This window comes from Lichenostomus cassidix, chromosome 17, assembly GCF_008360975.1.
Source record: "Lichenostomus cassidix isolate B80296 chromosome 17, HeHo_3.0, whole genome shotgun sequence".
In the NCBI taxonomy this organism is placed as follows: domain Eukaryota; kingdom Metazoa; phylum Chordata; class Aves; order Passeriformes; family Meliphagidae; genus Lichenostomus; species Lichenostomus cassidix.
This window is the reverse complement of record NC_139497.1, coordinates 10972782-10996201: the sequence shown is the minus strand read 5'-3', so window position 1 is coordinate 10996201 and position 23420 is coordinate 10972782. Positions and strand designations below refer to the sequence as shown.

General features: G+C 48.6%; 1 protein-coding gene across 1 annotated transcript in view; it reads right to left on the bottom strand.

Annotated features, from left to right (window-relative positions):
- LOC146430071 (dual specificity testis-specific protein kinase 2-like) overlaps positions 1-5738 on the bottom strand; it is a 37475-nt gene extending 31737 nt beyond the window's left edge. Inside the window, exon 1 of the mRNA XM_085076603.1 lies at positions 5677-5738. The gene's annotated coding sequence lies outside the window, so the exon portion shown is untranslated. The remainder of the gene's footprint in view (positions 1-5676) is intronic.
- Positions 5739-23420: the final 17682 nt, after the last annotated feature.

Here is a 23420-nt window from a genome sequence, read left to right as displayed (position 1 = left end):
CTTGCTATGTGTCCCTCCCTAACTCCACCATCACAGCTTCCCACCCTTGCCCCAATGCCCTTCCCCATTCAGCGATGCTTGGAGTCAGCTTCATTTTTCGAGATCTGCAATATCTAAGGTAAAAAAATTCTTTGTTAAGCAGAATTCATTCATCCTATTCCATTCTTACAGAGACCACTTCTCCCCTCTCCAAATGTGCAGGTCATGTTTCAAAGAAAAAGATAAACTAAAGGAGCTGAAAGGATGAAGAAAATCTGCCCCAGCCTCCTCATCCACAGGAAGCAATGGAGCTGCCCCAGCTGAATGAATTTTAAGTCAGTATAATTCAACAGTGAGTTTGACTCACACTTCCTAATTCTGCCTCTAAAGATCCACATGCTTCCCTGAAGCTCCAGTGTGACTTTAATCTTGATCCATCATGAGAGCTTCTTCTGGGCTGTGGCATGCCAAAATATCCATATTTCCAAGCCCTTTCAGCTCACCTGACTCCAGACAGGGAAAACTCAGAATAGGGACTTTAAATGCACCAAATTGCCCTCTGGATGCATTTCTCTCCCTCCATCATCTACAAGAGCCTTTGGGGCACCATCCAGATAATGCACAGCCCGATACTGTGTTCCCCATAGCCTCTCTGTCTTTAAATTCCCAGTCATGGCAAGACAAGAGCCCAAGCTCTCACATTGCCACATTCTCCCCAGCATCTTTGCAGATGGACCAAGCCACCCTTGTGCTGGACAGGGCAGTGCAACTGGGATGAGGTGCTGGTGAGTCCCCAAGCAAGAGGCATCTCAGTTGCAGCATATCTGAATCCAACTGAAGACACAAGGCTGATAAGCACAGTGTGGGACCTTGCTGGTTCAGAGGAGTCGTCGTGGGAGAAATTCTGCCCCTTGTAAGCTTAAGAAGCCTCCAGCAAATTTTCTGTTTTGCATTTTCCACTCTCCAGTTGAAGTAGGACTGTAGTAAATATCCAGTAGATAAAGCTGAAATCCAGCTAGAGCACCTCTTGCTTTTCCCAGCAGTGGAAAAATAATCACAGCAGCCCCATTGACTCTAGCTGGCTCAACCCCAACGCTGGAACTATGGTGTTCAGCTGCTAAACAATTGATCTTTCCAAGGAATTTAAAACAAATTAATGAAAGACAAAGAATTTGGAGGAAATTTCCCCAACCTTTCATAGATAAGGGGCAGAAAACCTCTTTTCTGCTCTTAGCCCTCTTCCTGCAAAATGCTTGAGTTTTGAACAAGTTTGGAAAAGACTCCTGTACTTTGAAGCTTTGTCAGAACTGGAAAAACACATCTTTAGACCTGCTTTCACTGCATGAGGCAGCTCATGCACAAAAACAAACCACCCCTTCACACCACACAGGCAAAGTCAGGAGGTGACGAATCCTCTTAGATTCACCTACACTGCAAAGGGCTCATCTCAGCCAGCCTATTTCTCAGGCTCTGCCACCCAAATCTTCCCAGGAGCTGCTGTATGGCCAAGTATGCAACTCTGCTGCCCTGGCTGCATCAACAGGATGAGAGAAAACACACCAGCTTCACGACTCAGTATTATAAAAACATGACTGAGGCTCCAGGTCTCAGCTGTGGCAGTAGTTTTTGACTTGCAAACACAGATATATTCGTTTGCTTTTTTTTCCCCCTGCAACAGATTAATTCATGCTCAGAGAAAAGCCACCTCAAGAAACCACTCAGGATGGTGGGGGGCCAGCAAGGGAACAACCCATGGGTGCTGGGCCTCTCCATCCCATCCGTACACAGGGACACCAATCACAAGAATCTAACTGCTGGAGGCTATGTGAGGTAGGAAGGTAAGAAAGAATTTTAATGCCTGTGCTTTGAGATGGAGGTAACAGGACCCAGTTCAGCACAGCAGGAAAGTGCCTTCTCAGAAGTTCAGCATCTCCACAGCCCTTTTGGGCCCCACATCCCTGACCCTCACCTGGCTCTTGCCCCCTGCAGCCAAGCTGTGCAGGTACAGGGGACATGAGCCCTCCTCTATCAGCCCACAGGATAAATAGTGCAAGACGGGAGTCTTTCCCAGGGAAGTGAAAGAGAGCAAGCTAAAATCCTCCTATGCCAAGGTGGGGTTTGTCCCTCTGCTTTGGGGGCAGTACCCCAAACTGAGTTTCCTTCAAGCATCCAGAATTGCTCTCCCCGCTCCTCACTCCTCTTGCCCATCTCCACTTTGAGCCTTTCTCTTGTGATTGCCTGTTGTATCTAACTCTCCACTGGCTTATTAAAAACTATGAGGCCTATGGAAGATGAACTTCAGCAGGCTGACAACTGCCCAGCTCTCCTGCATGCCCCAGAAAGCCAGGTTACCCCTGCTAGGGAAATCAATGTCATTTACTCTCATTAAATCCATATCTCCATGTAATGTTATATAAGCAAGCACTATTTGCACAACACCATGGTTTCTCCAGGCAAGCAAGCTGTTCCCAAGAGCTCCATACACGTCACAGCCACCTGATGGCTGAGTGCAGTAAAGGCTCAGCAGCTCCCAAAGGGTCAAGGAAAGAGAAATAGATTTGTACCTGAGATGAGCATTTTGTTATCAATGTACCACAGCAGGGTGACCTGCTAAAGCAACCCAGCCTCTGTGCAGATGTTACCTCTTATTAGTCCACTACTACAAAGCAGGAAATCTTAGTTATTGATAACAAGTTGAAAAACTAAAGCAAAAACAGAAGAAAAGCAAGTTAAGTGACATTTTCAAGGCCACATACTTTGGCCAGAGGTTTAGACCTCGGTAGCGTGGTCCACCGCACAGAGAGCAAGATCAGGTTTCCTGGGACTGAACATCAGCCCAGGCTGTGCCTTTGCCAGCACTGCCCACCACAGCTGTTCACATGCCCCGTCCTGCTGTGAAGCCCATGGACCGACTCTGACAGAGCTGCAGGGTGCCCAGCAGAGTCCCCAGCTGTCAGGCTCACGTGCTTGCTGCCCAATTCCACACAGAAGAGGGAGGGCAGCAGAGGGGAATCATGGCAGCAACAGAGCAGTTGAGAAGTAGAAGAATGGTGAAAATGCAGTTCCTGCAACTCTTCTCTCCAAGGACATCAATGACATTCCCACGCCACTGTAACTCCAGTGGCTTCAACAAACCCGCAGCAGTATGGAGCTGACTGCAGAGCTGAGCCACAGCACCTGTGATTTATCTAATTACAAGTGTCGCAGGAGGACACAGGAGGGGCTTCAACACCAGCCAACCATCTGCTAAACAGCCGCAACACAACACTTCATGTTCTGTTAAAGAGAAGTGCACCTCTAGCCTCAAGCACTCAGACTGAAGATTAGATGGGGTAGGAGCCAAAGTTTTATCCATTAATGCTCAAAGTTGAAAGTTGCCTCAGAAACTGTGCTCCAAGTCAAGGCCCCATGGCCTGTGGCCTTACTTCATGAACAGCCAGGCTGCTGCTTTACACTAAATTTTCATTGCAAAATCTGCCCTTAGGGGAGATTACACAAGACTTAATGAACAGCAGGAATGACCCTGACGTGTTTTCTTGAAAGGCCGTGATGTTTTCAGCTCTGACTGCAAGAAGCTTCCAGGCCCCAGAAGAAAATAGCTTCTGTACTCACAAGGCAGAGATGCAGCAGATATCTCCATGCAGCAAGAAATGTGGAGGTGGCAAAAAAATCACAACTTTCGCCATGAGTGGGCTTCCCCATTTATGTCCTAGGCTCTCCAGGTAACTTCTGTACCACCCCTCCAGATGCAGATGCATTTGGCTGCAGCCTGGAGATACTGAACATACTCCCAGAAGCTTTGCCAGCTGGTGTAGTTTACGAAGAGGTGTGTCCTTTGCTTATGAAAGAACTTCCCATTTTGGCCCATGAGCTTATGCACTGCTTTTTTTTTTGCACTGCTGAAACATCACTAGAAACACCAAAAGTAATGATCACAGGGTTAGTAACTGAAAGAGAAAATAACTACAGTGCAGCAAGCAAGAGCAGTGGGGAGTGCTGAGGGATGTACTGTGCCAGAACCACCTTGCCTGGTGGACCAACACACAACAGAGGGACCAACACACAACAGAGGTGCTGCAAACACAGCTGCATCTCACCATGTACAGACACCCTGCAGGTGTGAGCAGGGACATTCCTGTTTCCAGCAGAGTGAGATTCAATGGGAAAAGGACAAGAATACATGCCCTGAGTGACTCAGCCCTGACTTCTCTGTGAAAGGACCCTAGGCCAGGTGAGGACCCTCCAGTGAGGTCCTTGCAAGACCCTCAGTGCTGTCCGGTCTTTTCCATGCTGATAGGCCTATGCTGGCATAAGCTGACGTCTCACTTTAGCAGCCTGGTGCATCCCTCAGCTCCACTGCTTGGGTCCAGCATGGTTGTCTATTATTTTTGTGTTCAGGGATAGGAGCACTGTAATTTCCACCTAGTGATCTAGAGCCCCCCACCCACAGATAGCACTTTGAACATTACAGCTCCAGCTGGGTCTGTAGAGTCCCTCACAGGGCTGTGCCATGCTGCGACTGACCTTGTATGATAACAGCAATCCTTTCATTAAGCACTGGCTTTTTACCATTTGTTTACCCCACAGCCTTATCTACTCTTTGCATGCAGATTTTACATGTTCTCTAACTCGACTTTTCCTTTTTTCTTAGAGTTTGGCTTAAAAAAAAGGAAACCCAAGATGCATTTGGGATAGAAGCTGAAGGCAGGATTCTGCAGCTTCAGCATGCTCTCTCCTGGATACTATTTCTGCACTGGAATTGCTGAACTTGGCAAAGAAAATGGAAGAAAGACATCCTGGAGCTGCTGGGCCACAAATGTGGAAGAATCCTACCTGAGCCACCTTGAGCCATTTTTTGCCATATGCAGCACATTCCTCCTCCTGGGACAGATCCATGTCTCCCCTCACCAAGGGTAAGCAGGGGAACTGGGATCCTCTCTACAAAGCAGAGACCGGGCTGAAAACACATCCATCCCTCCCTCAGCAAAGCAACCTGAGTCAGGTGTGCATGGTATGTGCAAGCAGCAGAGCAGCAGCGGAAGCAAACTGCTTGCTTGGACACAGGGAGACTGGCATAGAGCCACTGCCTAGAATTGCACACCAAGCACAAACTCCATTTCCCCCTGCCCCGTCCCTTGGGATTTACTTTTTTCTTGCAGTCTTCCAAAAATTCCAGAGCCCTTGTCAAAACCAAGGACCATGTGAGAGGCATCAATCTCCATGGATCCTGCACAGAGCCTGGGCTGCAGCTGGGAAAACCCCTGAGGCTCCTCTGAGTACCAGCCCAAGCCGGGAGAGCCGCCGAACCGCTCCACCCCGAGGCTGCTGCTCCCCACTATCTCCCTCGGACCAGCTCCACCGGCCCCGCTCCCATTAGAACGAGGCCTCTGGAGACTAGAACCAGATCGGTCTCCAGCCCCGGAGGTAGCGCAGGGCAGCCGGCGGAGCTGCATTAACGAAGCAGTCGCCTTGCAGCAAACCCGAGGCTTTACGCCCGGCGAGGGCATACCGGGGGAGCCCCCGACGCGTGTCGCTGGAGAAGGGAAAGAGATGATTCCGAGGGGCCCGGGGAGCGGGCTGGAGGTGCCCCATGTCCCAGGGGGTACAGGCCGCCCGCTCCGCAGCTTCTCGGCGGGGACACGGGACGCGGCGCAAAGCAGCCCGTGGTGCCCCGGCTCAGCCCGAGCGGCGACTCACCGGCTGCGGCTCGGCCGCGTTGGGGCGCGGCTCCTGCGGTGCGCCCTGCGTCTCGGCTCAGCACTACCGCCGCTTCCCCCGCGTGAGCCCGCACGGTTCGGCTCGGCCCGGCCCGGCCCCTCCCGCCCCGGCGGTGTGATGGATACGCCACTCTCCGCGCCCGGCCCGACCCCTCCACATGGCATCGTCCCCCCAGGCCACCCCTCACACTGCGGGGCTCCCCCGCGGCTGCGTCTCCTGAACAAAGGACCGCATCCCCGGCCCCGGGCACAGGCCGAAGGCTACTCGGAGCAGAGGCCGCTCCAGCTCCAGCCCCGCCGCGCACACGCCGCTCCCGAGGCAACCGCGAGCAGGCCCCGGAATGTTCAGCAGCAGCAGCTCCGGCCACAGACACACCTCCGCTGCAGACCTCCAAGGACGCACGGCGCAGCAGCGCGGTGACCTCCTCACTTATGGGACGAACATATAAATACACATAAATACGAACGATGCTGCGACACGGGTGAGGGTGCCCTGTGGGTTTATAACAACCCCACTCTGAGAGCAGCCAAGATTTATTTAGGTTATTTGATGAGGACAAACAGAAGCTAGTGGTAGCTGGGATTTGAACACAGCTGGTGACAGGGGAGACTGGACAACCACAACCAGAAACATCTGTGCTGCACTACTGACTCTGGTGACACTAATGTCTCCGACTCCTCCAGATTAGGACAGGGCTCCTAAGACAGTAAATGTGTGATCAAGGCACGTGCTCAGCCCTCTATCCCCTCCACAGTACTCCTGTCCACACTGAACAGCAGAGGCCAGTATGGGGTGCCAGCAGAAAGGGGCTGTGCGCACCCTACTGCCCTTTCTGGCCTTGCCGGCTCCCAGGGATGCCCTCATTGTGCCCATACAGAGTCAGAAGCAGTATTTATCTTGACAGTGATACAGCTACAGGGGAGAAACCTGGAGCAGCCACACAGACTCTCCCAAGTGAGGGTCCTTAAATACCCCCTGCAGAAAGCTGAACCAGCCTAGGTAGTTCCCTCCAATAAGAAAAAAATCAGGTGGAGCAAGGATGACAGGATGCATATGGCAGGAAATTTTATTTTAGGCATGTCAAAGACCCACTTCCCCTCAAGCACCACAGAGCCCTCCTTCAGAGCTAGCACGGGGCACTGATGTGTGGAAAGCAATATCCAGCTGCTACAGACCACATGTTTTGCCACATCCCCTAATACATCTTGAAGCGCCTTGTACTTCAACTAGCAAACAGCAATTCCTTCTCTGGGATGTCCAGGGGTCATGTTCACTATATGAGAGGTCAGTTCTGGAGATCACTACAGAAGATGCAGTTTCATCGATGCTTTCTAGTACAGAAAGACAGCATTTAGACATAGCCATCTGTTAAGGCTTAAGCCATCTTAATGGCTTCTAGACACCTTACTTTTAGAATATTTGCTGCCCATTTACTCTGACCTTGTAAAGAGTTGCTAAGATGCAGAGACCATCTCCAGCAGTGTCATCCCACTGGAGTGTGGGGGCTGAGTGCTGCTTCCTGGGCACTCATTGCACCAAGACCTAGGGCAGCAGCAACCTGGAGCGCTGCCTGGACCAATGTCTTCATAACTCAGGCCATAACTTCAAGCTAGAAACTGTGACCAAATTGGTGGTCATTTCAGGCATGTTTTTCTCATGACCAACACCACAAATACAGTGGAAACAAGCAAATTTGCACAGGTGGCATCAGGAGGTCATCCTCAGGCTGGCACCCTAAGGCTGTGCTCTGGGTACACACAGCTCCATGGCTTAATTTCCTTTTGGGGAAACTGAGAAAGGAATTAACAGGGACTAAAATCAGCTCCATTCACAAGACAGATGTGTCAGCAATCAGCAAATCCAACAGGTCAGCCAGGCAAGTCTATTTGTGGCGTGAAGCTCCCATAACCAAAAGCTCGTGTTAGGATGCTTCAGTGGTCAGTCCCAGGCACATCTCTCCTTGCTGCAGTTCAGTCTCTGCTTCAGGCACAGATGACCCAGCTTGCTACCCAATGAGCTATCCTGCTTTTCCTGCCCATCCTCCGTCCTGCTCCTTCCACAATGTCCATCAAGAGTCACATCTTAATTGCCAAGGTAAGAATCTCAGTTACTTTCTCCCCCTTGGGTTTTTTCAGAACACAGACTGCTTCACAGGCTGCATAACTGTGTGACCATCTCCACAGAGCACCCTGCTACACTGTCCTGCCTCAGCTGTGAGCATGGATCATTTTCACTGCAACAAGCAGCATGCTGTGCTGCCCTGGCAGCAGCTGTCTGCTCCCACAGTTTGCAGGGGAGTGGAGAGCTATTAAGCCATCAGCAGCAGGTGTCAAAGCAGGGAGGTGCTGTCCCTAGATTCAGGCCCAATCCAACTGAATACAAAAGCAGCCCCATCACCACCAGCCAGATGGCCCAGTGGCCCCAGTGTCCACATCCTTGGAAGGAATGACCACCAGACAGCAACGCAGCAGGAAAAAGCAGAGCCAGTGTTGATGACTGAGGAAGCACTTGTGTTGCTGTTGAGCCACTAGCAGAGTAAGAAGATCCAGGTTCAAAAGGTGGCATCCAGAAGAAGATTTTATTATTTAATTCCATCTTATATAGACATTTCAAAGGTCACCGGGATTGGTCAGTTCGAAGCCTCCCCCTAGGCCTGATTGGCCAGGCCTGAACTGTCCACATCCGAGAAACTGTTTTTAATAACATCCAAATTTTATCTTTGTTTATAAAACACAGGAAGAAGAGAGAAAAGAGTTCCCATGGGAAAGGTCTGTGCTAGCCACACACCTGTATTTTTCAGACCCAAGCTTATGAAAACACAGTATCCTCCAAGGTACAGCCTGATGTCATTCTACAGGTACTTTGGCCCAGTGCATCATATTTTATTCCCTTTGTGCTCCTCAGGAAGTATCATCTAAAAGATTTGTACACGCTGCCTCCCTCTGTTTGTCCTGCCTTGGACAATTCTGGGGCTCACCTGGGACTTTAGCCACATTTATCAGAAGGCTCAAGGCATCAGGGATGCATGGTTTTGTGAAAACAGGTGTCAGGAATATTAATTGTCTTAGGTTACATGGAAGGTGTATCCAAAAGTATGAATTCTATTACCATCTTCATAAGCTGGTAAAAACAGGTGGGGCAGAGGTCTTTTCAGCATGACTCAACCCTGATAATGTCCTCCAGGGACTGCCTCCAGGCCGAAAGTGCAAGGTCTCCAGGAATGACTCAAGATTACATCATTCCATTGTGAGATGCCCTGCCCAGAGAGGAGGAACTGAACATTCCCACCTGCATATAATGTGAGACTCTGGAACACTGTACTACGACTTCCACTGGTTTCCCAGTGGGGAAGAGCTCGAGAGTCACCTCTGGACCTCCTGAGACTGACCAGACCTGTTTGCAGGATGACCATTTCAACATCACTCCAATGGGACTGCAGCCACCAACCTAGATAATAGGGTGGGTGGTTGTGTTCTGACTTTGTCAGTTTAAACCGTTGTTTCTGTATTATTGCCTTGTTATAAATACTAGTAAAGAACTGTTATTCCTCTTCGCATATCTTTTGCCTGAAAACCCCTTGATTTCAAAGTTACAATAATTTGGAGGCAAGGAGGGGGGTTCATATTCTCTATTCTAAGGGAGGTTCCTGCCTCCCTTGGCAGACACCTGTCTTTCAAACCAAGACATTAATCCACAATGCCAGAGTTTTTTGTCCAAAAAGTAGACCAAATAATCGGTTTTGCAATTATTTGCAGTGACATCATTTTCTGTCCTCCTATAGTCATTTCTGGATCAGGAGGCCTGGCTGCCACCTGCATCCCCTTGATCACCTCCTGAGTGAGCTGCACTCAGCAAGGTCTCATGCATGGTTGCATTGGTTTTTCTTGGCCTGGTTTTTGGTAGCGGGGGGGGGCAGAAAGATGGCTCCTGTGAGAAGCTGCTGGAAGCTTCTGCCATGCCCAGCAGAACCAATCTCTGATGGCTCTGAAGATGGACAAGCCTCTGGCCAAGGCTGGGCCAATTAGAGATGGTGGTAATGCCTCTTTGATAATATATTTAAGAAGAAATTCTAAACAAAGACACACAGTTTTTCCTAGCCAGAGAAGGGGAGGAGGTGAGAACATGTGAGGCAAACAATGTGGAGACACCAAGGTTAGTGGAGAAGGAGGGAGAGGAGGTGCTCCAGGTGCCAGAGCTGAATTTCCTCTGCAGGCTGTGGTGAAGACCATAGTGGAGCAGGTTGTCCCCCTGCAGTCCATGGGGTTCACGGGAGAAGCACAGATCCACCCACAGCCCGTGCAGGTGCCCATGCTGGATCAGGTAGATGCTTGGAGGAGGCTGAAGTCCAGTGGGAGACCCAGTTGAGAGATGGGGCCCCTGCTTCCAGGCTGGAGCAGCCTGGCCTTGGAGGACTGCACCCCGTAGATGAGTGACCCACACGGCAGCAGTTTTGGGAGGACTGTCTGCCTGTGGGAGGAGACTCACATTGCAGCAGTTTTAGGATGACTGCTGCTTGTGAGATTTGGACCTATGCTGGAGAATTGTCTCCCATGGGAGGGACCACACGGCAGAGCAGGGGAAGGACTCCTCTCCCTAAGCAGCAGCAGAAGATCCTGGTGATGAGCTGACCAAAAGCCTTATGCCCATCCCCCTGTGCTGTTTGGTGGGAAGGAGGGAGGGGTTGGGGGAAGAAAGGGTATCTTTAAGGGTTTATTCTACTTCTCATTATCCTCTTCTGTCTCTGTTAGTAATAAATTCACTGTGTAACTTTAAGTTGAGCCTGTTTTGTCCTTGTGTCAGAAACAATACAACTTTAGTATAAAGTTATGCCTGATTCTCTATCACTTCAAACACAGTGTTAGAGGGTTTGTATTTTTCCTGCAGATTCAGTGACACTTGCAGTGTTTTTATCCCAGTCTTTATCTTGACTCATGACCACTTCATTATTTTTTTTCCCTCTCCTCTGCCCAGCTGTGGAAGAGGAGAGCAAGCAAGTAGCTGTTGTGGGTGCCTGGCATTTGGCCAGAGTCAAACCACAACAATGGTAAAAAGACTGGAGTTGCTATATGTCAGAAGTTGGGGCATTGGAATTTTTTCTCCATCCCTGTTACTACGCAACAAATATCTGGGTGATTAGAGCTATCAATTCTTTTGTAAGAGATAAAAGGCTGTGCTAGGTGGGGCAAGGGGAAGTGGCAGCCGGCCGTTGGGACCAGCACTCATTTGTGGGACACCAGGAGGAAAGGGACTGCTCTTTGCTTCTGGCTGCGACTGCAGGAGATCCAACTGTGCTCTGCCCTCTCCTCTTGGCTGGGTGAGCTTTGATTCAACCTCTTTCCCACTGGGAGCACACGTTTTCCTGGCTGCGTTTTTCACAGCAGCTGCGGGGCAGTCCGGCTGTCCCTGCCGCCCACCCTGCTTTCGCCACAAAAGACCCCAGCATCTGCTGTGATTGCAGAGTCCTTGCTACCTCGCTGGCTAGCCTGGGAGAGCCAGCCCCCTTGTCCCTGCTGCTTTCGACTGTAATTACACCACGCGAGAAAGTGCTCACCAGCTCAACGGACATCTCTTACTGGCTTTTCTCCGGTTCTATTTGTTGTTGTTATTCTTGTTATTGCTTGTTTACTCTGCTGTAGGTACTAGTTATTAGAACTATTATTCCTTTTCCCATACCTCTGCCTGAAAGCCCTTGATTTCAAAATTAAAATAATTCAGAGGTGATTTAGGGTAAAATAGAAATTACTAATGTAAAAGAGCTAGAAGCTAGATAATAGTAATAATAATATTTTTTAACTGATTTAGAGAGCCAGAGATTGTATAATGATTTACTAAGATATGCCAGCTGCGATCCATTTATTATTTTCTTGATGAATTTGTGCCTACCTGGTACCGGGGAGGAAGAAGAGAGGAGAGCCAAGTAATTGGGAGAAACCACCAAGTGTAACCAAGCATCCCGCCCTTGGACCCCAGAACCGGTACGAGTTGGTTCTCAGGCTTGGACTAGGACCAAGGACCAAGGGAGCATGCACACCTGTCATAATTAATCATCGGGACCCTCGCCCACAATTAATCTGAAGACACTGCGCTTGCGTGAGCATATGTAAATGAACTTTGAACTCATTATAATACAAAGCGGGGATAGGTATTGAATATGTATAGGGGCTTTGTCTAACTTTATGCATATGTAATCTGTAACCTAATATAAACTTAGTGAAGTGCCGCTGAGGGTGTGCATGTCTTTGGAGGGGCTACCCCCCATGCACCACAGCTGGAATAAACACATACCTAGTTCATAACTATCTGAGTTGTAGAGTCAATTCCGTGCTTCAGAGGGAAGGGAGATCACATTCTCTTTTCTAAGGGAGGGTTCCACCTCTCTTAGCAGGCACCTGTCTTTCAAACCAAGACACTATAGTACATAAGAGGAGAAATAGCATTTATTTAACCCATACTCCATCAAGTAACCATGAAAACAGGTCCCATTCCCATCCTTTCCATGTTTGGACTGGTACATGAGCTAACTTTATTTCCTTTGTTATTTGTTTTACTACTTTTTCTGTTGTCATCTATTTGCAACCAGGAGTTTGAGTAGTTTAATTTTGCACAAACTTCTCTTTCTTCTGCTAATAGACAATCTAATACAATCCCATGTTGAAATATAGCATTCCTCATCTCAGCAGATTTGATTTCATCTGCCTCAATATTTGCAGCTACCATAAGGACGGCAGCTGGGGATCCAACAGTCTAAAGTCAAAGATAAAGTCCATTCACAAATGCTTTTTCCTACATAGATACGTTCCCTGTTCTATTTAAATGCCTTTTTCAGAAGAATGGAGTTGCCATGGAATTCCTTCTTCGTCCCAAAATCCCATCCCATTACGGACCTCTCTTCGGGTTGAGAGACCGTAAGATGACCCACCATTTAGTTTCAACTGGGATAGCCATCCATGGCAACTTTTCAGATTCTCCTGGCCCTGTGCAGAGCCAACAATTGCTGAGGTTAAAAAAGTTTGGTACTTCTTTTCTTAAGGCTACAAACTCATTCTCTCACTCCTGGCCCAAACCTTGCTGACAGTACAAAAGTAGAATTATTAAGGAAGACATTCTAATAGAGTAATCTAATTCTTTTTATTTGTTTTCAGCACCACATCTGTTGAGTGAAGGAACTTAACAGCAAACAATGACAGCAAGTATTTGCACCCCAACTATTAGCACCCCAGTGATGGGAGATCCAAAAGTAGGGATGCCCATACAGGCTGTTTCAGCAGACAATCTGTGGGTAGGCACACAGGGCTTCTCCTGATGTTGATGCACTGGGTACTGCTCCAGTCCACTCCTGCAGAGTGTCAGTCACGGCCTCCTGTGCTTCTGTTCCAGCCAAGAGGTCCAAATCTCTAGGGCTTCAGAGACCTTGACCCGAGCGTGATGGTTCCACCTGTGTTCAGCTGTCTTGACGTCTGTTTCTATGCTCAGTGACACTTGGAATGGGCCACACCACTCTGCCAGCGGTGGTGCTTCTTTCCACTCCTTAACCAGGACCCAATCTCCTGGTTGGGTACTACAAACAGTAAAACTCAAAGGCATGGTCTGTGCCAGCTGAGCTTCCTGTTGAAGAGATTTCACAAGAGACAGTATTCTGGCCACATATTGTTTTAAATATATATCACTTATGTCCAACATCCCCAACTAGATTGAGAATTACCAGGGTAATTCCAAACATCAATTTAAAGGGAGATCATCGAGTATCTCCTCTGGATCTGGCCCTCATTGTTGCCGAAGCCAATGACAAAAGCTGTACCCATGGCATCTTGGTCTCTATCATCAGCTTCAAAAGGCATTTATTTATTTCTCTATTAATTTTTTTCTACCTGACCTGAGCTCTGGGAGTGCCAGGGGATATGGATGTCCCATTACATTCCTAAAACAGTGTCCTGGGTTACATGGAAAGTGTAACCAAAAGTATGTATTCTATTACCATCTTCATAAACTGTTAAGATTAGGTGGGGCAGAGTTCTTTATCCTCTCACTCAGCCCTGGTAATACCCTCTGGGGAAGCAGCAGGTACTCTGTGGGGGGCCATCTCTGTTAATGGGCCATCAAGGTCCCCTGGAATGACTCACAGAATTACATCATCCCATTGTGAGATGCCCCACGCAGAGGGGAGGAACTGAACATTCCTACCTGTATATAAGCTGAGGCTTGGAACACTAAGGGGCACTACTTCCAGTGGATTCCCAGAGGAGAAATGCCTGAGAACCAGCACTGATAACATAGGGTTAAAATGTTTCTAAAATCGTGATAGCCAAAAGTAGGCCTAGAGAATGGGAGTAGGTATTGTATTACTGCAAATCATGTGAAACCGCACCTGGTACCTGCATGTACAAGTTCATGGTGACATGAACACGAAGATTGTTTAGAAAATATCAGGAATTGTTTTAGCTAAATCATGTGGATTCACACCTGTGAAATAAATCAGAAATATTGCGGGAAGAGGAGGCTTAAGGTCATGCTTGGGGGAAAACAATGAAACAATATAAAGTTGATGATTAACATATGATTATACAACTGTTATGTAAGGGAAGAGTATAAAATGTATTTGCTTCTGTCAGGGTTCGACTCTGACTAAACGCTGACACTCTAGCTCTTGCTACTGAAACAAAAAACGACGAAAATACATATCAATCTCGTGAGTCAAATGAGATAGGACATTACTAGGAGGATGCATGAAAAGAGGGCAACCAGGCTCCAAATTAAAGTTGCAAAAAAAGTGATTTAATTACTTAACAGAGTTGGAGGATAAATGCAAGGCAAAAATAAACTTTTCATACACTATTTTTGTTCACTCACCCCCGCCTCTTATGAACCCATTTTATTCATCCCCTTTCCTCTTTTTAACCAACAAGCCCGGGTAGGGAGGCAGGGTGCGAAGTATTTTCTCAGTCCACAGAGCAAGTTCATAAATCTATTCATTACCACAGTTCTTCTACTACAGATATCCTTTATCTCTACTAGTTTCTCTCTCTCTCTCCAGACAGTTTTTCTGCTCTCACCCCCCACCCTCTTAAGAAGCAGTCTCTGCGCTCATCCCCCTTCCGTCTTTCCAAACCAGCAACACAGACAGGGGGCAGGGTAACGGGTGTTCTGGTCAATCCAATCAGGGAGAGGGGTTCTCTACTTAGCCAAGGGGGCCCTCCCATGAGAGACAGTCCTCTGGGAACTTCTTTGGTGTGGGTCTAATCTCACGAGCAACATCCTGCCCAAATTTTGCTGCTACATGAGTCCTCTTGTCCATAAGGTGCAGACTTTCCCTAGCTGAGGGCACACTGCTTTCATCCCAGGAGCAAAGCCTTTCTTTCCTTTGCAAGGCTTCCATAGCTTTAACTCTTTCGAGACTCCAAACTGGATCACAGCTTTCTCCAGGCATCCACCTGCTCTTCTGGCATGGGCTGTGGGTGGATTTCTGCATCTTTGTGGACTCCATGGGCTGCAGGGGGACCTCCTGCTCCCCCATGGCCTTCACCATGCCTCACAGAGAGTTTTCAGCTCCGGCGCCTGGAGCACTAGAGCACCTCCTCCCCCACCTTCTCCACTGACCTTGACGTCTCTATGCTGTTCTCCCTCTACATATTTTCACCTTCTCCTCCTCCTCCTCCAACTACAAAGAAGTGAAAGAAGGGCATGCCTGCTTTGTTTTGATTGTCTTGGTTTGAAAACAAACCAGTGGGAGATCACAAGTCAAGATTGAAATTAAAAATAAGTGAAATAATACAAGGAAAAGCACTGACAAAGTCAGATACAACCTAACACCCTGTTAGGGTGGTAGTAGCAGTCCAACTGAAGTAGTCCAGTTGAAGCGGTGATCCTGTGAAGGTCTAGTCTCCAGCTGAAGATCCAGTAGTAGCTCTGGTCCTCTGGGAACCCAGTAGACAGGGCAGGGCTCAGGCAGTTCCAAGGCCAGGTTATATCCACGTGGGAACACCTGGCTCCTCCCTCCTGGGCAGAGCATCTCACAATGGGATGAGATAAGTCCATGAGTCACACGGTGGGTTCCTGATGGCCCATTGCCTGTCATGCGGGGTGGGTCGTTAGCAAGTGATAATAGCTAAGGATGGCCCATTGCCTGCCATCCGGAGTGGGTGATAGCAGCTAATGGCCCACAGCTGGTGGTAATAGAATACTTAACTACATCAATATTGCAACCTAGGACATTATCCACCCCTTATTCTATTACCATCTACACAGTTCTCACTTAAGATAAGGTCTCCTTGTGGTACACAACAGGTTTCCCCATCTGCCTGCATCACCCACCAAGTATAACCAGGTCCTTGGGCAAAAACCACTCCACGGATGGGTTTGCCTTTGCCTGAGGTGGGACTAATCCAAACAGTCTTTCCTAAGAAACCTCTTACGTGTATCACAGGGACTTTATCTCCATCCACTGTGTGCAAAGGTTCGGACTCGGCAGGACCGGCTCGATTGATAGAACCCCGTGTGTTAACCATCCAGGTGGCCTTTGCTAAGTTCAGTTCCCAATTTTTGAAGGTTCCCCCGCCAAGTGCCTTCAAAGTTGTCTTAAGTAGTCCGTTGCACCGTTCAACTTTCCCGGCAGCTGGTGCATGATAGGGGATGTGGTATATCCATTCAATTCCGTGTTCTCTAGCCCAGGTGCTTATGAGGCCATTCTTGAAATGGGTTCCATTGTCAGACTCGATTCTCTCAGGGGTACCATGTCTCCACAGGACTTGCTTTTCCAGACCCAAGATGGTGTTCCGGGCAGTAGCATGAGGCACAGGGTAGGTCTCTAACCATCCCGTGGTTGCTTCCACCATGGTCAACACGTAGCGCTTTCCTTGGCGGGTTTGGGGAAGTGTGATGTAGTCAACTTGCCATACTTCCCCATACCTGTACTTTGACCATCGTCCACCATACCACAGAGGCTTCACCCGCTTGGCCTGTTTGATTGCAGCACAAGTCTCACAGCTGTGGATGACCTGTGAGATGTTGTCCATGGTCAAGTCCACCCCTCGGTCACGAGCCCACCTGTATGTCGCATCTCTCCCTTGATGACCAGAGGCATCATGGGCCCAACGAGCTAGAAATAATTCTCCTTTGTGCTGCCAGTCAAGATCCACCTGTGACACTTCCACCTTGGCAGCTCGGTCCACCTGCTCGTTGTTACGATGCTCTTCATTAGCCCGACTCTTAGGTACATGTGCATCCACGTGTCGAACTTTCACGGTCAGCTTTTCTGCCCGGGCGGCGATGTCTTGCCAAATCTCAGCGGCCCAGATGGGTTTTCCTCTGCGCTGCCAGTTAGCCTTTCTCCAGCGATCTAACCATCCCCACAGTGCATTGGCTACCATCCAGGAGTCGGTGTAGAGATAGAGCCTTGGCCATTTCTCTCGTTCAGCAATATCCAAAGCCAGCTGGATGGCTTTAAGCTCTGCAACCTGACTCGATCCACCTTGTCCCTCGGTAGCCTGTACAGCTTGTCGTGTGGGGCTCCATACTGCAGCTTTCCATTTCCGATCTGCGCCTACAATTTGGCAGGACCCATCGGTGAAGAGGGCATAGCGTCTTTCACTCTCCGGCAGCTCGTTATACGGGGGTGCTTCCTCGGCACGTGCTACTTGCTCCTCTGCTTCTTCTGAAGATAATTTAAAAGTCTCACCTTCAGGCCAGTTTGTTATGATTTCCAGAATCCCAGGGCGATTTGGGTTTCCAATACGGGCGCGCTGTGTGATGAGGGCAATCCATTTGCTCCACGTAGCATCAGTGGCATGGTGGGTAGAGGGAACCCTTCCCTTGAACATCCACCCCAGTACTGGCAGTCGGGGTGCAAGGAGAAGTTGTGTTTCTGTGCCGATCACCTCTGAGGCAGCTTGGACTCCTTCGTAAGCTGCCAAGATTTCTTTCTCGGTGGGAGTGTAGTTGACTTCAGACCCTCTGTAACTTCGACTCCAGAATCCAAGTGGTCGGCCTCGGATCTCGCCAGGCACCTTCTGCCAAAGGCTCCAGGACAGACCATGGCTCCCGGCTGCAGAGTAAAGCACATTCTTTACCTCTGGTCCTGTCCTGACTGGGCCAAGGGCTACCGCATGAGCGATCTCCTGTTTGATCTGGGTGAAGGCTTGCTGCTGTTCAGGGCCCCAGTGGAAATCGTTCTTCTTGCGGGTTATGAGGTAGAGAGGACTCACGATCTGGCTATACTCAGGGATGTGCATTCTCCAAACGCCTATGGCGCCTAGGAAGGCTTGCGTCTCCTTCTTGTTGGTTGGTGGAGACATCGCGATGATCTTATTGATGACCTCAGAAGGAATCTGACGCCGTCCATCTTGCCACTTTACTCCCAGGAACTGGATCTCTCGGGCAGGTCCCTTGACTTTACTCTTCTTGATGGCAAAACCGGCTTCCAGGAGAATTCTGATGATTTTCTCTCCTTTCCCAAATACTTCCGTTGCTGTGTCCCCCCACACAATGATGTCATCAATATACTGCAGATGTTCTGGAGCCTCACCCTTTTCCAGTGCAGCCTGGATCAGTCCATGGCAGATGGTGGGACTGTGCTTCCACCCCTGGGGCAGTCGGTTCCACGTGTACTGCACACCTCTCCAGGTGAAAGCAAACTGGGGCCTGCACTCTGCTGCCAGAGGAATGGAGAAAAAGGCATTGGCAATATCAATGGTCGCATACCACTTTGCTGCTTTGGATTCCAGCTCATACTGAAGTTCCAACATGTCCGGTACAGCAGCACTCAGTGGTGGTGTGACTTCATTCAGGCCACGGTAATCCACCGTCAGTCTCCATTCTTCACTGGACTTACGCACCGGCCATATAGGGCTGTTAAAGGGTGAGTGAGCCTTGCTGACCACCCCTTGGCTCTCCAGATCCCGAATCATCTTATGGATGGGGGCCACAGAGTCTCTGTCAGTGCGGTATTGCCGGCGGTGCACTGTTGCTGTAGCAATTGGTACCCGCTGTTCTTCAATTCTCAGTAGTCCTACAGCAGACGGGTTATCTGAGAGACCAGGCAGGCTATTCAGTTGTCTTATGTCTTCCGTCTCTACGGCTGCTATCCCAAAAGCCCAGCGATGTCCCTTTGGGTCCTTGAAATATCCACTCCTGAGATAATCTATGCCGAGGATGCATGGGGCGTCTGGACCAGTCACAATGGGGTGTTTCTGCCACTCATTCCCAGTTAAACTCACTTCAGCTTCCAGTACAGTCAGCTGCTGGGATCCTCCTGTCACCCCAGAAATAGAAATGGATTCAGTCCCCACATACCTGGATGGCATCAGGGTGCACTGAGCGCCAGTGTCAACCAAAGCCGTGTATCTTTGTGGGTCAGACGTGCCAGGCCATCGGATCCACACAGTCCAATAGATCCGATTATCCCTTTCCTCTACCTGGCTAGAGGCAGGGCTCCTCTAATCCTGTTTTTGGTGGACGATGTTCTTCTCCTGTAAATGTGTTCCTGAGGTCCCTTCAAGAGGATCAGTCATATTATCACTTCCATTCTGTCGGGGGTTCTGTCCACAAGAGACTGGGGCAGTGTTGTACCTAGATGAGCTTCTTGAGGTGGATGTTTCTGTTTTCAATTCACGTACCCGGGCTGCTAAGGTGGAGGTGGGTTTCCTATCCCACTTCCTCATGTCTTCCCCGTGCTCTTGAAGGAAAAACCAGAGGTCACGTCGTGGAGTTTGTTTTCTTTCCCTGACTGGAGTACGTCTGCTCCTGATGGCAGAGACTCGGGTTGGTTTTGGTGTGGCATGGAAAAATCCTTCTTTGAACTCTTTCCTTAGTTTCTGGAGGCTCTCTTCAATCAAGCTCCGGACTTGCTCGGCCAGGTTTGTTTCTACCGATGAGACCTGGGTGCGTAGTGGAGCGGTGACAGTGTCCTCATAAATTCTCAGTTTGTTTGTTAACACGCCCACCTGGTCTTCGCCTTCCCTCCACTGCAGTGTTGCCAGGTAACGAGAGTATATCTCTGGTCCGAGCCGTGCGAATCTTAGCCACATTTGTGAAGTGCACCGGACATTATCTGGGCTCTTGGGGAATCTCTCGTTGTCTGAGAAAATGATCTCTAGCACAGCCAATTCCCTCAGGCATCGGATACCTTGTTCTATTGTGTTCCATTTCCTTTGGTGCATCTGGAGGTCTTCTTTGCACAGGTATCTGTCCCGTACACTCAGCAGCAATCGCCGCCAGAGGCTGAGAGTTTCCTGGGTTTTCCCAATCCCCTGGTCAATGACCACATCCTGAGACAGGGATCCCAGTTGTCTGGCCTCACTTCCATCCAGAATAGTGTCATTAGCTGCGGCGTCCCAGATACGGAGCAGCCAGGTCAAGATGGACTCATTCGCCTGCCGGGTGAATTCCCTCCGTAGGTCACGCAGCTCCCCCAGGGATAGAGAGCGAGTGATGATCTCCGGCTCTGTCTCTTCTGCTGGGTGAGATGGTCCTGCCGCATCCTCATCAGTCGCTGTGCGGACTGATTTGCTCTTGGATTTCTTTTTCTGGACGGGGGCAACCGCTACTGGCTTTGGCTGTTCTGATTCGGCAATGGTCTGTGTTGAGACATTGACTGCTCCTTTGGTTCTTTTCCTCTTGCCTGCTGACTTGTTTCTTTTCTCCTCCTCTTTGAGAAGACGCTGTACAACACCAGGTATTGTTCTGTTTCTCAGCATGAGGTACACTGTGCTGGTCTCAGAGAAGAAAGAAAACAGAACTAACAGGAAGATTATGCCATCCTTAGCATCCAGAGAGAACTCAATGTTGTCAAAGATGGCTGTGCCTGGCCTGAAAAGCTGGAAGAAACCACTCTCTCCTCCTAGCCCCAGAGGGTGGGTGCGATTGCTGAGGAGGTCCCAGACGAAGCAGCTCAGGTTAGGCCAGGCAGACAAAGTCGAGTATATATTCCGAATGGTATTCATCGCCTCACACGTTACCATGCAATAGGCATAATAAACCAATACAGCAATTCTCATGCCATTCCCTGGTCGCAACAGGAGCAATGCAACGGGTAGATAGTTTCCCATTTGAGGGAAAATATAGAGAGCGAGGTACAGTACCCATATAGATAAGCCGAGCATCATGGTGATAGTATTTCTGAGTTTCCCCAGGTCGTGCCCCACGTTGGGCGCCAAAATATGTCTTGGTTTGAAAACAAACCAGTGGGAGATCACAAGTCAAGATTGAAATTAAAAATAAGTGAAATAATACAAGGAAAAAGCACTGACAAAGTCAGATACAACCTAACACCCTATTAGGGTGGTAGTAGCAGTCCAACTGAAGTAGTCCAGTTGAAGCGGTGATCCTGTGAAGGTCTAGTCTCCAGCTGAAGATCCAGTAGTAGCTCTGGTCCTCTGGGAACCCAGTAGACAGGGCTAGCTCAGGCAGTTCCAGGGCCAGGTTATATCCAGGTGGGAACACCTGGCTCCTCCCTCTTCGGCAGAGCATCTCACAATGGGATGAGATAAGTCCATGAGTCACACGGTGGGTTCCTGATGGCCCATTGCCTGTCATGCGGGGTGGGTCGTTAGCAAGTGATAATAGCTAACGGATGGCCCATTGCCTGTCATCCGGAGTGGGTGATAGCAGCTAATGGCCCACAGCTGGTGGTAATAGAATACTTAACTACATCAATATTGCAACCTAGGACAGATTTCTTCTTAAATATGTTTTCACAGAGGCGTAACCAGCACCTCCAATTGGCCCAAACTTGGCCAGCAGCATGTCCATCACCTTCAGAGCCATCAGAGATTGGCTCTACTGGACTTGATGTAAAAACTTCCAGAACTTGCACTCAGGACACACAGGAGCCATCTTTGTGCCATTCTCCATCCCTCAGACACATCCCCAGGCCTACCACAACAGCTTCTGAGGGGTCCAAATTTCTCGTAGATGTTAAAAAATACTTTACTGATGTTTTGGGCCAATCAAAACCACCACAGCTTCAAATCCATGTTGAAGTAAGATTTGGGTTCGTCTTACCCCTGGCTTCCTGAGCTCAATAAAAAGCACCTGCATGTAATCATTCAGTGATTATGTGTTTTCCATGCTAACAGCACTAGACCTCCAGAGATGGACCAGACCTTTCTTCAGAATCATCATTTCAACATGACCACATCCTTCACACTCCAATGGGTCTGCAGCCACCATTTAACTGGTCTGCTATCACCACCCTGACCAACAGGGTGGCAGGTTGTATTCTGACTTTGTCAGTTTAAACTGGTGTTTCTGTATTATTGCCGTTATTTTAATTTTTTCCTATTAAATTGTAGTTCTGACTTGGAGCCTCTTGCAACATATTTGTGTGGGGTTAATTCCTCTCCAGGTTTGCTTTCAAGCATAACCCCTTGAAGGATTTTTCCTTTAAAATGAGTTTCCCTATGTGAGTCTATTGTTTTCACAATCCCGTATCTTGGAAAGATTTGTTCTAAAAATACTTTAATAACTTATTCTGTGTTTGCTGAAGCAATTGGAATGTTTCTAGCCATCCTGTTGGCTGACATATTATTATCAGAAGATATTAAGCCTTCCCATTTGGGGCATTTCAGTAAAATCCACCCGGCATCTTTGGAAAGGACATAGAAGCCCAGGCCTCTCTCTCCTGACAAGTTGCTTTGTTGCTTTGCTTGGCTATTGGCTTTAGCACAAATCAAGCAACCTTCAACAGCTCATTTTACCAGACCAAAAAGATTTACAGCAACATACATCTTGAGGAAGGCTTCTGCCAATACTTGAGAACCCCAATGACTCCCTCCCTTTAGTAATTGTAGTGCTAAAGCTTTCGGTAGCCATCCAGGTTTTTGTTTGTCATTCCTTGTAAACCAATTATCCCCTTTTTCCTCTGCCCCACTACTTCTAATTATCTCAAATTCCTCTAGTGGAGAAGACATTTTCTTTAGCAGTGATTGGGCTACTGGGAGCAAATGAAGATTCTTAGAGAGTTCTGGCAAAAGTGCTGCTGTCTGAGTTTCTTCATCTGCTAAGTGATTACCTATTGGCTCCTCCGTACCTTCTGGAGTACCTTCTCCGATGTTCCCTAACATCCATTATTGCCACCCGTTTTGGTAAATTCACCACCTCCAACAGACAAGTAATTAAGCTGTCATGAGTTAATGCTTTTCCCCTGCAGTTTAATAAACTTCTTTCCCCCCACAGTTCTCTAAATGCATGTATCACTCCACGTGCATACTTAGAATCAGTGGGAATGTTAATTCACAGGCTCTTACAAGCACATACAGCTCTGCTGTCTGAGCTGACCATGTGGGCGGCAACCTCCCCCCTTCTTCTAATTCCTTTCTCTTAATAATAGCATATCTTCTAACTTGCTTCCGTTTTACTACTCTTGAAGACCTATCAATGAACACTTTTTCTCCCTTAGCCCAGGGGGCATCTCGGAACTTTCCCCTAGCCCAAGTCTGGAGATCTATCACTTGAATGCAATCATATGTTTCTTTCTGTCCCACCGCCCCACCCCCCCCACCAGGGTCATTCAAACAGGAGGCTGGGTTAAACCCCTCCCTACTTCTCAATTCTAAATCCTCCTGATTCGTTAAATAATTTTCGTATTGTAATAATCAAGCACTGGTCATCTACTTAGAGGCTTTTTTGGTTAATAAAGCTTTAACTTGATGCAAGATTTTAACAATAAGAGTTTCTCCTCTTGTTGTCCGTTTTTAGGCTTCAGTAACCATTAAAGCCATGACTGCACAATT